Genomic DNA, 16,228 nt, shown 5'->3' with positions numbered 1-16,228 from the left:
CCTGCCTCATGAGCATGTTGCACGTTAGTCCTTTCCCCATCGAGACCGAACACATTTGATGAGTGAACGCGACTATGCCTCATATACTCTTCTGTGTGTCCCTGCACCTTGCACAGGGCTAAGCACATTGTAGATGACTCAGTAACTTACTGATTGGTGAACGCTCAACGTGAATTCAAAGAGGAAATAGAATGCTGCATATACGACCAACTGATACTGCCTGATAAACCCACCAAGTTTTGCTTCTGATATGGTAAGCCCTGTGACTTCTGTCCTCAAAGCCACAGATCCTTCTGCCTGATTCAGTACTGCCTGGACTTCGGTCTTGAGAGAAGGGACGTTATGGGCTGGTTCCGGCTGGTGGACACCCAAGATGGTTGTCATCGCCGTGCCTGTTGTCAACTGTGCGTGAGAGTCAGTCCCTGGGCTCCAGGGCAGTGTGATGGCTGGAGGTCAGCGTGCAAGGAGAAACATCGAGAGGAGGGAATGATGGTGATGTGCTGGAGAAATGGGTTGGGACCAGATTCTGAAGGCTTTACATGGCTATTAGGGGCTTGGAGTTTGTCCTATAGAAAATGGAGGGGTTTTTTTTTTTAACAAAAAAGGGAATGAGGTAATCAGGTTTGTTCTTTGGAACCATAATGTGGAGGCCCCTGGCTTCTTATGGAGAAGGTAAGAAACTAGCAGAGGCAAACATGTGAAGTAGAGTTGTTTTGATTTGAAGGCTTCTTTCTTGATGGTCAAGTCTTCCCACCTTTCTTTAGATACTCTTTTAGTTTCCTAGGGCTGCTGTAACAGCTTATCAAAAACTGGGTGGCCTAAGACAACAGAAGCTTCCTCTCCCACTTTCGGAGGCTAGAATCCAAATTTGGTCAGATCATGCTCTCCCTGAAGGCTCTAGGGGAAGATCTGTTCCCTCACTCCAATCTCTGCCTTTGTCGTCACATGGCCTTCTCGCTGTGTCTCTGTCTCTTCTCCTCTTCTTATAAGGACATCAGTCATACTGGATTAAGTCCCACCTAGTGACCTCCTTTAAACGTGATTACATCTACAAAAACCCTTTTTCCAAGTCAGGTCACACTACAAGTACTGGGGGTTAGGACTTCAACATACCCTGTTTTTGGAAGGGGGCACAGTTCAACCCACAGCAGACACTTATTTGCTACACCTTATTGCTTTAGGGCTCAAGGAAGCAGTGGGCTTGCTGCTGTAACAAGCCCGCTAGTTAACTCACCTGTGTAATGTGCTCTCAGGGAGGGTTAGGAAACTGCCGCCATCTCCAGTAATACCAGTAGCTCACTTAAGTAATCATGCAGGGTGGGTACACAGGACCAAGCAGCAGCAGGTGGGGAACTGACCGAAAAGAGCAGTTCGGGTGCTCTTGCAGGTGAGAAATCGTGAGACCTCGAGTAAGTTGTGGCTGTGAGAATAGACAGGAGCGGGCAGAGTGGAGGAACAGGTCTGAGGTAGAACCAGTAGGATTGGATGTCGGGGGAGGAGACACGCAAGGCTTGTTATCAGCCTGTTGGAAGATGTGAGAGTGAGTGTATGTGTACAGGGATGTAATATCTATCTGTGTATTATATATGTATGTGTTATTTTGGGGGGGAAGATAAACAAGGCCTTAGAGACAAGTTTTTCTTTCTTTGTCTCTCATCAATTAACTCAAAAGATGCTTTATTGTGCTGGAAAGGAGAGTAATAAACTGGAAATGATATGGAAGAAAGTGAAGAGCAACCTTGGACATCCATGGGGATTAAAGATATTTTTAAAGGAAAAATGGGGAAAAAAGAAAATTTTGGCCCACAGCCTTCTGAGAAGGTTCCTCTAAATGGTGTGTAGTTGTCTCAGGGCATGGCACCCACTCACCTAAGTGGATTTCCTTTTTTTTTTTTTTTTTTTAATTTATTTATTTTTATTTTTGGCTGCATTGAGTCTTTGTTGCTGCGCACGGGCTTTCTCTAGTTGCACTGAGCGGGGGCTACTCTTTGTTGTGGTGCTTGGGCTTCTCATTGCAGTGGCTTCTCTTGTTGCTGAGCATGGGCTCTAGGCGCGCGGGCTCAGTAGTTGTGGCGCACGGGCTTAGTTGCTCCGTGGCATGTGGGATCCTCCCAGACCAGGGCTCGAACCTGTGTCTCCTACGTTGGCAGGCGGATTCTTAACCACTGCGCCACCAGGGAAGCCCTAAGTGGACTTCTGACACAGCCCTCCAGGCCCTTCATTCAGGTCCGTTCCAGGCCACCCCCCAGGCTGAGACTGGACCACTGGCTGACCTCGAGGGAGACTCACATGTTCTTTGTGAACATAAGCTGCCAGGTCCTGCCATCATCCTCATAATGTTCTCTTCACCCTTTAGTAGCTGGCTTTTGCATCTATTATCTCATTTGGTTTTCACAACCTTGGAACAATGGAAAATCCCATGACAGGGCAGCAGAACTGAATTTCAGTCCTTTTGGGTTTTTTTCTGGGAGTGGGGGTTAGTGTTTGCACAGACACTCAGCTTCTCAAAGCTCCGTTTTCTCATCAGCAGTGAACCAACAACCCCGTTCTTGTAGGATCATTGTGAGGCTGAACATCCGACAATGTATGTACCGTGCCTGGCTCAGAGCTTGTGCACAATACGTATCCATTCCCTTTCCCCTCCTTTTCCATCTTCTTTCTCGTTCTTCTTCCAGGTTTTCTGACCCTTGGGGCCAGAGCTCTTTGCCATTCTATCCCACTGGAAATAAAACATAAATAAATGTAAAAATAGAGAAATTATAAACAAATTCCTGTAGAGGGTTTGTTTTAAACTCACTGGAATCAACGATAAATTGCATACTCATCCAAAGGGCTAGATTAAGGGTTTGGGAGTAATCGAAGCAAACCCTGAGAGTGAAGGCGAGAAGGAAATGTCAGAATTATAATCGGGATGAACGTAGATCTAATTTGAGAGAGAGAGTCTGCTGCTATCTCTGTCCCTTTCCCACTCTGGTCAGTCCCAGCTGCTGTTATCTGCTTGTTCTTCCCATTGAAAACAACTCTGCAGAACCTCATCCTTCTGGCACCCAAGGTATTAACGCAGTTGCTGGCGGATCTGGTTGGCTAACCAGGCTCAAGTGCTACCCAAGGTGCTGGAGCGTGGCCACCACCCAGGTCATCACGGCAGCGCCCCTGGGCGATGTCCGCTTGGACTTAGTTTCACTCTGAAGTTAGAAAGCAGTGGCCTGCATTTCCAGCTACATAAAACTGGGAACGTTGAATCTAGTCAGGCCTGCCCCTTCAACCTTCTGTCTCTGTGCTCTCCTGTGTTTCCCTGACAGCAGTGCTTTCCCAGTGCCCTTCTACTTGCTCACATCCCATCCTCAAATCCCTGAGCAGAGGTTCCGTGTCAGAATCCCTCCCACAGAGATGTTAGCTCAAGGTGCATAGATACAGGTACCAGAAAGCTTGCTGCCACATTGCTCGTAACCCAAAGGGCCATCCACGGGGATTTTTGGATGGATGGCTTCTTGAGCAAGTAACTCACCCTCTCAGAACTTGTAGCTCCTTGTTTGTTACACGTAAATTACTAATATCCAGCCTGACTAACTATGAGATGATGAGTATGAAAGCACTTTCTAAATTGCAAATGGTTTTACAAATGTGAGGGATATGATGAATCAACAGTGAAAACAGTCCTTTGAGGCCTTTTACAAACAAAGGCATTTTTATATATTTAAAATCTTGCCACTCACAAATTTAATATTTGAGGTTTTGCCGACCTGGGGAGCAGTCGCATAGCAGTTTACAGTTTCACTGAGGTGTATATATTTTCGTCCCTCCATAAACGTGAATATCTCCCAGGAGGATGGGAAGTGAATAGATGAAGTAGTAGAAGTTAAAATAAGATTACATTACAGAGTCTTTAAAGGTTCATTAAAACAGATACCTGTGCAGTATCTTTTATGCCCCTATCAAAGGGCTCTGGTTTACTGGGAGTGAGACAAAAAGGCAAAAATTAGAAATATGCTGTGTAATTAGGTAAGCCATAAATACACTCATAAAACAATTAGTAAGCATAGCAACAACAACAAAAGCATACCAATATACACCATTATTATAAACAGATTCTGTAGCCTGGCGCTCTAGAAGAACTTCTGGAATTAAGTTTAATTTTATTACATTTAAATGGGGGGGGGAAAGTCCCACCCGAGACTATGCAGATGCAGTTACGAGTGGGCTTTATTGTTTGTTACGGGTGTGAGTGTTTATTTCTCTCCCATTTGACATTCTGGATGTAGACAGTGCAGGGTTGGTGTGGAGCCCTCCAGTTGTCTGGGGTGCAGGCTCCCTTCCATTTCTGCTCTGCCACCCCCAGGGTGTGGCACTGGTCCTTCTGGGCTATGGCCACCACCTGCCAATTTGGAGCAAGGGGGGTAAGGGGGTCACGCCCCCTCCCTTCTTTATGACGCGTCCTAGGACTTGCACACACCCCTTCCACTTCCGTCACCTGGCCACACCTAGATGCACAAGAATCTGGGAATGAATTCTTTATTGTGAGTAGCTCTGTGCCCAACTAAAAGCCAGAGATTGTGTCACTCAAGGAAGGGAAGCACAGGCGTTGGGGAGCAATGCGCAGGTGCTCCCACCTTTCAGCCTCCTGTCTGCCCAGGAGCTGATGGCTTATAAGGGAGGAAGAGAGACAAGTCAGTGCAAGAAGATTGTGACTCAAGGCTTATCCAATCTGTCAGGGAGTTCCTGGGGCAGTTTAGTGCTGATGATATTTTTGGTTTCACTAAGGAAAGGTTTCGTTTGAATTAAATTATTATTGAATGACCTTTTTAACTTTCTGTTCGATGTGAAGGCTGCTCAGAGACAGCTGTTTGAGAATGAAGAAGCAAGTGCTGACCTCCTCGGTGCTAGACCTCGGTGCTGTTGGAGCCGGCCTGGCGCTCACACCCCTGGCCCCAGACAAGGTCCCTCTGAAACCATGGTCAAGTGAGGCCAAGCAAGTCCACAGCGGAATTTCATCTAAGCACAGACTAAAACAGAGTTCCCATACAACCCACGATACCCACCAGACATCTTCTCCCCCGCTAGTAGGAGTAGCCACTGCTTCTTTACCATTTTGTGGTCCTGTCTGTCCTCCAGTCAGCGCTCCCTGTAGATAACATTTATTGAGATACTCAGTCATAGAATTGCCACGCTTTCTGACAGTGCCCAATCTAGAGCAAACCCTTGTTTCCTTAGACCTCCCTAAAAACCACCCAACCAAAGCCGATGCCTGGAATAGATTCTGTGGAAGGGGTGATACTGTCCTGTACATTTAGAAAATCTGTGTTCATTTAAAGGAGACTTGACTGCAACCTGGGGCCAGTTTCTTAACCTCTGAAAGCTTCAGTTTCTTGATCTATAAACTGAGGATAGTAATATCAACTTCACAAGGCTGTGAAGGTGCTTTCTAAAATTACAGAGCACATTACAAATCTAAGGAAGGCATTTAATGATGAATTCTATTTTTCTAAAATTCGATTTGAGCCAAGGTCAATGAATAGCTCAGTTTATAACTTAATTTACATGAGTAAGTAATTTTGCATTCATAGTCGCCACTTATCTGTACTTAGGAACTGGGAGCTGGATCCCTGGCCATTTCTACCCAAACCAGGGCTGTTTCCTCTTGAGAGGAAAGCTTTTCTGAAAAGAAGATAACAACTGTCATTTGAGTAGAGAAAATGAGAAAGGCAAAAGTCACATTATGATTTATTTTGTGTCATACCTAAGTAGTTAGAAGATAGCCCCTTTTTAAAAAAGAAAATTATTATTTATTTTTGGCTGCGTTGGGTCTTCACTGCTGTGCACAGGCTTTCTCTAGTTGCAGTGAGCGGGGGCTACTCTTCATTGCAGTGCATGGGCTTCTCGTTGCAGTGGCTTCTCTTGTTGCAGAGCATGGGCTCTAAGTGCGCAGGCTTCAGTAGTTGTGGCCTGTGGGCTCAGTAGTTGTGGCTCGCAGGCTCAGTAGTTGTGGTGCACGGCCTTAGTTGCTCCGCGGCATGTGGGATCTTCCCGGACCAGGGCTCAAACCTGTGTCCCCTGCATTAGCAGGCGGATTCTTAACCACCGCGCCACCAGGGAAGTCCCAGCCCTTTCTCTTAACAGCCCTTGTAAAATTTTCACTGGGCTTCAGAAGTCTAAAGGAAAACTCTAGAACTAAGACATATTTCAGCTCACTATTTCTCAGGGTCACTATCACCCCAGTTTTGTGAAGAGATGAAAAGAGGCTACCCGAAGCAGTGGAGTAAGAATCCACTCTGCCTTTTGCTTTATATGTGACCTTGGCCAAGTACCTGACCATTACTTTCCTCATTTAGAAAATGTAAATAGAGATGCTTGCCTTACAACTGCAGTTGTCTCTTGGTATTCTTGGGGGACTGGTTCCAGGACCTCTGCAGATACCAATATCCTCTGATGCTCAAGTTCCTTTATTTAAAATAGCATAGTATTTGCATATAACCTAGCACATCCTCCCATGTACTTTAAATCATCTTTAGATTACTTATAATACCTAGTACAGTGTAAACGCTATGTAAATAGATGCCAGCATGTGGCAAATTCAAGTTTGCTTTTTGGGACTTTCTGGAATTTTTTTTCCCCAAAATTTTTGGTCTGCAGCTGGTTGAATCTGTAGATGTGCAATCCGCGGATATGGAGGACTGACTGGACTTCAGCCATCACTCCAATAGGATAATGTATGTGACAGCTCTTAGCTGTGAAGTGCCATATATTCAGGAAAGGAACCATTATATTCCTGGTGGTCGCATTTTATTGGGAGAGAGCCTACAGGGCTGCTTTAGTATAACAGGCTGTATTAGAGTGCTGACTTTGTGCCAGTTGCGTGTATGATACATTGTGCCACCACTCTTGCAAGGTCTGTAGAGGGCCAAATTAAAGGAGATGTTTGTGCCTCGGTGCCAGTACTTGGAGACGTAACCCAGCTGTGGGTTACACTGCTTACTCCAAGGGGAAATCTAGAAGGCACCGTAGCCTCTCGCTTTTGTGTTTCAGACAATGGATTTCATCAAGTTGGCAGCTGATTCTACCAGTCAGATTTAGACTTGATTGGAATCTGAAATTGAAGGCTTTCTTTGCAGCATGGAGCTTACCTGTTAAGCTGGTTTCTAGAAAAACCAACCAGGGTGTCACATTTTCTTTTATGTGTGAACCAGTTAATATGGTAGGTAGCTTGGGGTGATGTTAAGGGCTAGTCTCACCAGACAACTGCTGAGAGCATTTCCTTTCTCCACCCTAGAGGTGCTCTAGGCTAGCAGACTAAAGTCATAGGTGCCCTGGCCAAAATGTCATTTTCTCTTGGGCAGAAGTGGAGATAACCTTGACCGGTCCTTACCTTCCAACACCATTTTTATAAATTTATTTATTTATTTATTTTTGGCTGTGTTGGGTCTTCGTTTCTACGCGAGGGCTTTCTCTAGTTGCGGCGAGCGGGGGCCGCTCTTCATCGCGGTGCGCGGGCCTCTCACTATCGCGGCCTCTCTTGTTGCGGAGCACAGGCTCCAGACGCGCAGGCTCAGTACTTGTGGCTCACAGGCCCGGTTGCTCCGCGGCATGTGGGATCTTCCCAGACCAGGGCTCGAACCCGTGTCCCCTGCATTGGCAGACAGACTCCCAACCACTGCACCACCAGGGAAGCCCCCAACACCATTTTTATATTTGAATTGACAAAAGTCTTATTTGCCTTCAATACCTTATCTTTACATATGTATAGACCTTGTATATTCAGTTTATAATGCACTTTACATCTCATTGTTCTTTCATAAATTTAATAAGATCAATCAAGCCCAAGCCCTGAGGGGTGCCAAGCACTGTGCCAGGTGGACTCTGGAGATTCAGAGAAAAGGGGACGGATTTCCCTGTCCACATGGCACTCACAGTCAAGTCAGAGAATCAGTTGTATTTACATCTAATTAATGTCAAGACAGCATGTCAAACCCAGCCATCCAGAGGGGTCCCAGGTTTAGCACATTTCTCTTAATGGTCCTATGAGTTTGGTTGTGACACTCTTTTCATGGATGAGGAAAGTGAGCCCAAGTGGCCTTAAGTGGCTTCTGTGGTCGCCCAGCTAAAGTGGTCTGACTTGTAAGCACTGGCCTTTTCCACCCCTACACACTACCCTGCTGCTCTTGCCTTGTCAGCGTGCTTTCATAGCATGCTGCCATATCACGGTGACAGATTAATGTCTCTGTTAATCATATAGAAGTTATATTTTGGGTTGACTGCTCTCTCCAGACATTTAGGATAAGCGCCTTAGTTATCTGGATACCTCCTAAATCTTACTTCACTAGCTAAGTGATCTCCTCATTGGTTGATGGTTTCTGTTCGCTTCAAGGTGTACTGTTTCTAACCTTTTCCTGCTTCACCTTTCCCCACATCCATGCTCATCCTGCCCAGGACCTGCCTGAGGTTTGAGCCAGATCCCATCCACATTCCCTCCAGTGGAAGCATTACCCTTTTTTTAGGTGTTCTTTGCACTTTTTTAGAAACAGGTTTGAGGATGGGGGGAAGGTACATTTTGCAAAGTATTCATAATTAGTGTGAGGGTGTAAATTTGGAGAAGTTAATCAATTAAATGGTATCCCTGATTCTCTCTTTTTTTTTTTTTAATTTTATTTATTTATTTTTGACTGTGTTGGGTCTTTGTTGCTGCGCACGGGCTTTCTCTAGTTGGGGTGAGCGGGGACTACTCTTCATTGCGGTGCGTGGGCTTCTCACTGAGGTGGCTTCTCTTGTTTCGGAGCACGGACTCTAGGTGCGTGGGCTTCAGCAGTTGTGGCACGTGAGCTCAGTAGTTGTGGCGCACGGGCTTAGTTGCTCTGCGGCATGTGGGATCTTCCCAGACCAGGGCTCGAACCTGTGTCCCCTGCATTGGCAGGTGGATTCTTAACCACTGCGCCACCAGGGAAGCCCTTGATTCTCTCTTTATGTTATCACAGTAACTCATTTATATGGCACCAGTTTACAAAGGACTTCCTGTCTCTTATCTCACTGATCCCTCACTAACAACCCTGAGAGGGTGGGAACAAGGGAGTTTAAGTAAATCCCCCAGGCCACCCAGCCAGTAAGTGCCAGAAGAGGAAATGTGAGTCCGTTCTTCCAGCTCCCAGTCCTGGGCTTTTGCTCTCTGCCAAGTCACGGCAGAATATGGACTTAGTGCTAATAAAGTTGGCTCCAGTGCTGAGAGTGGTCGTTACTCACTCACTTTATTCCTTCCGGCATCCAAGAGAATCTTCTCAGTTATAAATGATAGCCTCCAGCATTAGCCCTGAGGACACCGCTGAGGGTCCCAGTGCTTTCACCCAATTTCCAGCCTCCTGTTAAATCTCTGAGGGGCATGAGTGCATCACAAATGAAGGGTAGCCTTCCAGATTGCAGCCGAGGGGGATTAGATTTCCTAGGAACGAGGACATTTCAGAGGAAAGAGAAGATAAACTCTAGTGACTGCCAAGTTGTCATAATATAAACGGGGAACTTATTTTTAAGTGCTCAAATGTCCATATACATAGTCATTTGGAGTCCACATTTTCCTCCAAAGAGAATGCTTCCTGGGCTGTTGTGTACATTAACTAATGTAGGTCCTTAATTGAGGAGATATATATATGCATATATACACACACATATATATGTGTATATATGTGTATATATATATGTGTGTGTGTGTGTGTGTGTGTGTGTGTGTGTGTGTGTGTATATATATTTGGCCGCGCAGCCCATGGCATGTGGAATCTTAGTTCCCCCACCAGGGATCAAACCTGCGTCCCCTGCATTGGAAGTGCAGAGTCTTAATCACTGGACCACCAGGGAAGTCCCAAGGAGACATTTTAAACAAATTCTGAGGATTTATATGCCGTCACTGCTAAAATGTAAAGAGGAAAAAAAAAAAGTATAAAATAAGCCCTCTCAAAGAGTTTGTTATTTCTATTACTCTTGTTATGATTATGATTTTATCATTTGAATGTTCCTTTAGAGTTAGTCTATGAGACCTTCAAAGCAGCCTACCCACATTCTTCATAACCATACCTCCAACCCAAGGTGAGCATTTTTGGAATTTCTTTTTAAATTAGAACCCTGGAAGGCTTCTAGCTAGTAAGCCATCACGGGTTTCTAGATCTGCCAACTAGCTTATTGTCTTCAACCAGCGTCAACTTCCTTTTACATCATGTGACCCACTTCCAGATTTTAAAAACTGTGACAGCATCAGAGGTAGATTCACTTCCTCCTGTGATTAAGTCAGAGAGAGGGGTGGGTGGGAAGGATGGGTGAGTGAGAGTGGTGGTGGGGACTGTTAAATGGTTTAAACTTGTGGTGGTGTCTTTTGCCGGTAAAGAGTTAGGAAAGGGGATGGCCTTCAGTGTGGGCAGGGCGGCCAGAGCCCTGAGAACAGGAAAGCCCCGTCCACCCTCAGCCTTTCTCCAAGGACTGGTCTTGTCAGACCTACTGGTTGGGAAGAGCTGCCCTAGATTATCTAGGAGAGATTCAAGGGGACCCAAAGCCCAGGCATTTAACACTTAGTGCTTTACCTGATGATAAATTATAATGTAGCTGATTGGTCTGTAGGAAACAGTTGCTCAAATGCCTTTTCACCTTCTCAGTGGCAACAAAGTATATGTGACAAAGCTCTTACATTAAAGATTTAGAGATTCCAGTTAGGATATTTAAAACCTTATGCCAGGTGGGAGATGGTATCGTATACCTCACACCAAATTGCTGAGTCTTACAGCTGGGCATTGAGATTTTTTTAAAAGCAGTGTTTGAGGTGGAAGAGAACAATTTTTAGAGAAAATGTAGTCAACTTCATTTAAATGGAATAAATGATGATTATAGCGGATTGTTTGACAGTTTGGGCTGGTGTTTCTAAAATGAAATTAACTACAGAGTTCTTGAAATGGGGTCATCAGGTTAGAATTCAGTTGTCTGCGAAGATCAATGATTTCTGTCTTCTCAGCTTACCTGTCAGGCAGGGGTAATATATCACAACTAGGTGTGAAGTGCATTTGCATTCTTTTTTTTTAGTAGTCACCAGCGCGTTTTACGTAATGAAAGAATTGAATGTTATGGCAACAAAATTCATTCTTCACACTGGAACTACCACTGCATACTTAGGTAATTAATTGGTAAACCTTTCTATCTTAAAAAAATAAAATAAAATAAATATATCCCCAGGGCCTGGCACAGTACCTAGCAGAGATGTTTTTTGTTTGTTTTTTTTTAATAGATCTTTATTGGAGTATAATTGCTTCACAATACTGTGTTAGTTTCTGTTGTACACCAAAGTGAATCAGCCATACGCATACATATTTCCCCATATCTCCTCCCTCTTGCGTCTCCCTCCCATCCTCCCTATCCCACCCCTCTAGGTCGTCTTAGAGCACTGAGCTGATCTCCCTGTGCTATGCAGCTGCTTCCCACTAGCTAACTATTTTACATTTGGTAGTGTATATATATACAGTCGATGCTACTCTCACTTTGCCCCAGCACACGTGTTTTTGATGGGGCTAAAATGATTGAATCAGTGAATGACTGAATAAGTGAAAAACATAGGATGAGGTTCAGGAAAAAGACTACAAGAGCAGTTGTTATTAAAAGACTGCCATCCCTGAAATTACTATTATCGATGCCAATTCTCATTTATGTTTATGAATCTTTAGGAATTTTGGAGTATACTTTATAGCCCATTACTCTAGTTAAGAGAAGAAAATTCTTTTTTTAAAAAAAAATATTTATGTATTTGGTTGCACTGGGTCTTAGTTGCAGCTCCAAGGCTCCTTAGTTGTGGCTCCAGGGCTCCTTAGTTGTGGCATGCGAACTCTTAGTTGCAGCATGCATGTGGGATCTAGTGTCCTGACCAGGGATCGAACCTGGGCCCCCTGCGTTGGGAGCGTGGAGTCTTATTCACTGCGCCACCAGGGAAGTCCCAGAAAATTCTTAAATGTAAACTTTTTACCTAAAAAGTGTAAAACTTTAATTTTTCTAATGGTGTTTCAGCAGTTGTTATTAAAAATCACTAGCCTACACATATATTTCAGGAAGGGGCTCCAGGCTTGTGTAATATTGACAGGGCAAGAGAATCTTTGGTTGCCGAATAAGCTCCCTGGTCTTCCTTTCTGTGCTAATTTGCTGTAGAGACAGTTCGGGTTTCCTTCTAAGGTTCTGTCCCAGCCACTCCGGTTGTGGAAGTGGCCATCTACTGGTAGCTCTTGTATAATAAAGTCCTCTGAGGTAATATTTCTACACAATCATTTTTAACCAAAAGAAAATGTTGGCGATCTCAGGTGGTGGCAGGTTCCCTCATGGGAACGAGAACGGCTGGAATGGAAGGTAGGGCATAAAGAAGGTCTTCCCTCTTTGTGGCTCAAGGACAACTGTGGGCAGCCTCTTTGAGCTGCTCGGTTGGATTTCATCCTTTTCACCACGTTGTTCTTTGCCCTTGACCCACTTGTCCCCACCTGGCTTTAAGCTCTCTGGTCCAAAAGGACCGACTCCATGTCCACCTTTTAAATAGACACTCATTCAGCAGCACTGCAGCTGAAGAAGAGAGGAGGGACGGGATTGGCGTGGGGAATGAGGCTCATAGGCACATCGATGGAGGGAACCAGAGACAGACGTCCCACACATAACACCTTTGCATATGGACAGACCTCATTTCCTTGTATGCATCTTTCTACGGGGCTGTCTGGGCCATTAAGAATCACCCTGACTCATACTTCTGGTTTTCAGTTCAACTTCTAGGAATGCATTATTTCACACCCTGTGGAGGTGGAACTTGGTGTCACAGATGAGGAAGGCAGCCCCCTACCCCCTCAGCCTATCTGGAACCCAGCAGGTGTGAGGAAACCAGCTACCGCATCTCTGAGAAGCCCACAGAGATGCTCCATAGCCCTGGTCTGTCTGAAACACGCAGCTTCTGAGAATAATGCGTTCTCCCTGAGTGCCAAATAACTGGACTTGAAATTTTAATTCTGTCAAAGCTGGTTGTCAGAGTTTGATGAGGTGCAGAATAGGTACATAGTCTCAAATTGTTATCTCCCCACAAATTGCTTAGCAGTTACAATAGGAATGAAAAATAGAAATTATGTAGTGGAGAAATGGGACAGTACTTAATGAAATGATAAAAAATGAATACCGCCCACAAACATGATGTACCTCCAGACGTGATACCCCGAGAAGGACACAAAATCACTTGACTCGAATTCTAGCCCAACATGCAAAAGCTGAATCTATTATGAGGAGACATCACTCAAACCCAAACTGAGAGAGATTCTATAAAATAACTGGCCTGAATTCTTTAAAATGTCAACATCATAAAAGACAAAGGAAAGCTAAAAAGCTGTTAGAAATTAAAGGAAACTAAACAAATACAAAAACTAAATGCAATACGTGATCTTGCACCAGGAAAAAAAAAAATCTTGTCAAAGGACATTATTGGGATAATTGATGAAATTGGAATATTGACTTGGATAAAAAGTATTAATGTGACATTTCCTGAAGTTGTTTACCCTGGTTATATAAGAAAATTCCCTTTTTAGGAAATACATACTGAAGTATTAAGGAATAAAAGGGCATGATGTATACAACCTATTTTTAAATGGTTTAGATTAAAAGAAAACTATACACACACACACACACACAGAGACAGAGAGAGGGACAGAGGGGAAGCAAAGGTGACAAAATGTTACAAATTGGTAGAGTATAAGAATTTTTTTTAACTTTTCTGAAATGTTGAGATTATTTCAAAATAAAAGGTTTTTAAAAACCATCCTTTCATTATCCTACCATCAAAAACAAATTGAACAAAATACCCAGTTGTTTCATCTACCCTGGGATGGGTCAGCAATCAGCCGAAAGGGCTGGAAAGAGACTTCTGGCCCCCTCCTGCCCCCTCATCCTTACTCCTAAGTCAAATGGCCGGATGTGGGTGATTCCTGCAGAGACACCAACCAACAGGTCCAGACTCTATTTCAAGGGCAACAGGCCCAGGGAACTGCTAGGCGAGATTGTTCTTCTCCGCATCTCAGCCCCAGAGAGCCAAGAATTCTCTCAGCAACAGTAATGGTGGCCGCAAATTGAGGTCAGTAGGAAAACAGATCTGTTTTGGGTTGTAAAGTCGCACATAATGCGATGAGTGAACAGAAAAGAATGTACCCCAGTGAAGGGACGGCCTGTGAACTCCGGGTCTGGTTCTGAATATTCTTATGATGCCTAGCATAGAAAACAGGAAACATCAGTTAAAATGGGAAATTGCTGTGGGCTGAATTACTGTAATTCCTCGTCTTACTTAGAAGTCGGCATGGAGTAGGCCTTCATCCACAGCCTGCCCTCTCCTGCTCTTCCACGTCTTGATAATTTTGCCCTTTCTTAAGGGTGGTGCGTTACCAAGCAAAGAGGCTCTTAGGCTGGAATTTCTACCTTTAAGTATGCTTAGAAACTGTGTTTTTAAAGAGCTGTTTGTCCCCACCCCCACCGTCTCTCGGTTAAAAGCAGCCTGCCTCTGCTTCTGGTTCCCTCCTCCTGCCCCCTCTTTCTTTCTAAGTAGGCGAGATCCAGCACGCAGAGCGACTCACAGCCTGGCTTAATAATAACCCAGCAATAAATGACATAGCCATTATCATGGTAGACGGATAAACAGAGGGACATTCCCCAAAGCTGTGAGCCCAACCGCAAATTAGCTTTTCGGTCCTCCGCGCATCTCCATCATTCCTTTGGGGTCCTCTAAAGTATCAGGGAAGTTCTGGCAGCCTGTCCAAGCTGTAAAATGGAGATAATTATTCCTGCTCACTGCCTGCCTCGCTGAGTTGCTTTAGGGCTCACATGGGATGATGAATGGCAAAGTAGCGAGACACTGGAAGCAATATACAAATAAGAGATGGTGTTAGTTCTCTTACTGGGTGAGGATCTGACTAAAGTAGTTTGGGCCCGTGCCCTTTGGAAGAAGGACAGTTCTTCTGTGTGGCCTGGGCTGCACCCTCTGATGGGCAGTCCATCTTGGCTGTCTGTTTCTTGTCCCAAGTGCTCAGCTTGCCCTTCTGGCTTTCCTGCGGCCACCTCTCTTTTTCCTGTCTCTCTGTTCCATCTGTTGGTTTTCTGCCTCACCAATGAGAAAGTAAGCTTGATGAAAGCCAAAGTCTTGTCTGTATGGTCTGCAGGTGTTACCCCAGTGCTTAGAAGAGCGCTTGACTCCTGGTAGGCACGTAACTATTGGAATGAATGAATGAATGAACAAACAGATGAAATGCTTCCCATCCTCAGTTTTCTCATCTTCTGTTGGCTCCGTGTTTTGCACAATCCTGCTCATGCCCGTGAGGAGAACTTGTAGTAGCCAATGGTGGACTCCTGGCCCATTTCTTGCTCCTAAGCTCCACAACTCCAGATCCAAATGCCCAGTGCCTATGTGGAAAAAGCTCAATAAAGAAGGGATTACGAGTATAGATTCTGGAAGCAGAATATTTGTTCACTGGTGTTGATCTGGGGCAAGGGATGTAACTTCTTTCTGCCAGGGCTTCCTCGTCCTTAAAATGGGGGTTAATAATAATGCTGGCCTTATACGTTTGCTGACACAATTAAATGATTTAATACATGTAAAGACCTTAGAATGTTGCTTGGTACATAGTGAGCCCTCAGTAGAGCTCACTGGACAGGGATTTTCATTCTGGTTTAGTGTTCCATCTGGGAAATTGGGGTGACTGCCTTTTCTTCATATAAAAGGGGCACTCTTTATATGCCGAATCCTGAACTGTTTTCTCCCAACGAAGTGCGGGTTTATTCTTTGCTTGTGGTGTTTGGACCATGGGTCCCCGTGCAGCCCCTGCTCAGCTCTAGAAAAGTGCATTCTCAACTCAGCAAACATGCTGGCTGACACAGGTCATGAACTGTGGGACCCCAAATTCCCCTTGGTCTGCAAACTCCCATTTTCCCACCACCCCCCAGTCTAGGAGAAGATACTGTACAGGTTCACTCCTCAAGCTCTGGCTTCTAGAAATTCAGTCCCTTCTTTGGCTATGTGGGTGATTTAGGCAGCAGGTAGTGGGTTATGTTCAGATTAAAAAAAAAAAGACCCCCTTAATGGGGAGGCCCCATGTTCATGTGCCGTCTTGTCTGTAACTGTAGTCCTGTCACAATTCAGTTGAGATTTTCATCACCCTGGTCAGGAAATTCATGGTGAAGGTTACTACAGCAACCTTCCCTCTGCTCTGGAAAGCAT

General features: G+C 44.8%; 1 protein-coding gene across 1 annotated transcript in view; it reads left to right on the top strand.

Moving 5' to 3' along the window:
- Positions 1-16,228, top strand: part of MYO1E (myosin IE) — a 200,620-nt gene that overhangs the window by 51,373 nt on the left and 133,019 nt on the right. The gene's annotated exons all lie outside the window — the stretch shown is intronic.

This window comes from Balaenoptera borealis (genome assembly GCF_965194805.1).
Source record: "Balaenoptera borealis genome assembly, chromosome: 3".
NCBI classification, from domain to species: domain Eukaryota; kingdom Metazoa; phylum Chordata; class Mammalia; order Artiodactyla; family Balaenopteridae; genus Balaenoptera; species Balaenoptera borealis.
This window is presented reverse-complemented; position numbering and strand designations above follow the sequence as displayed.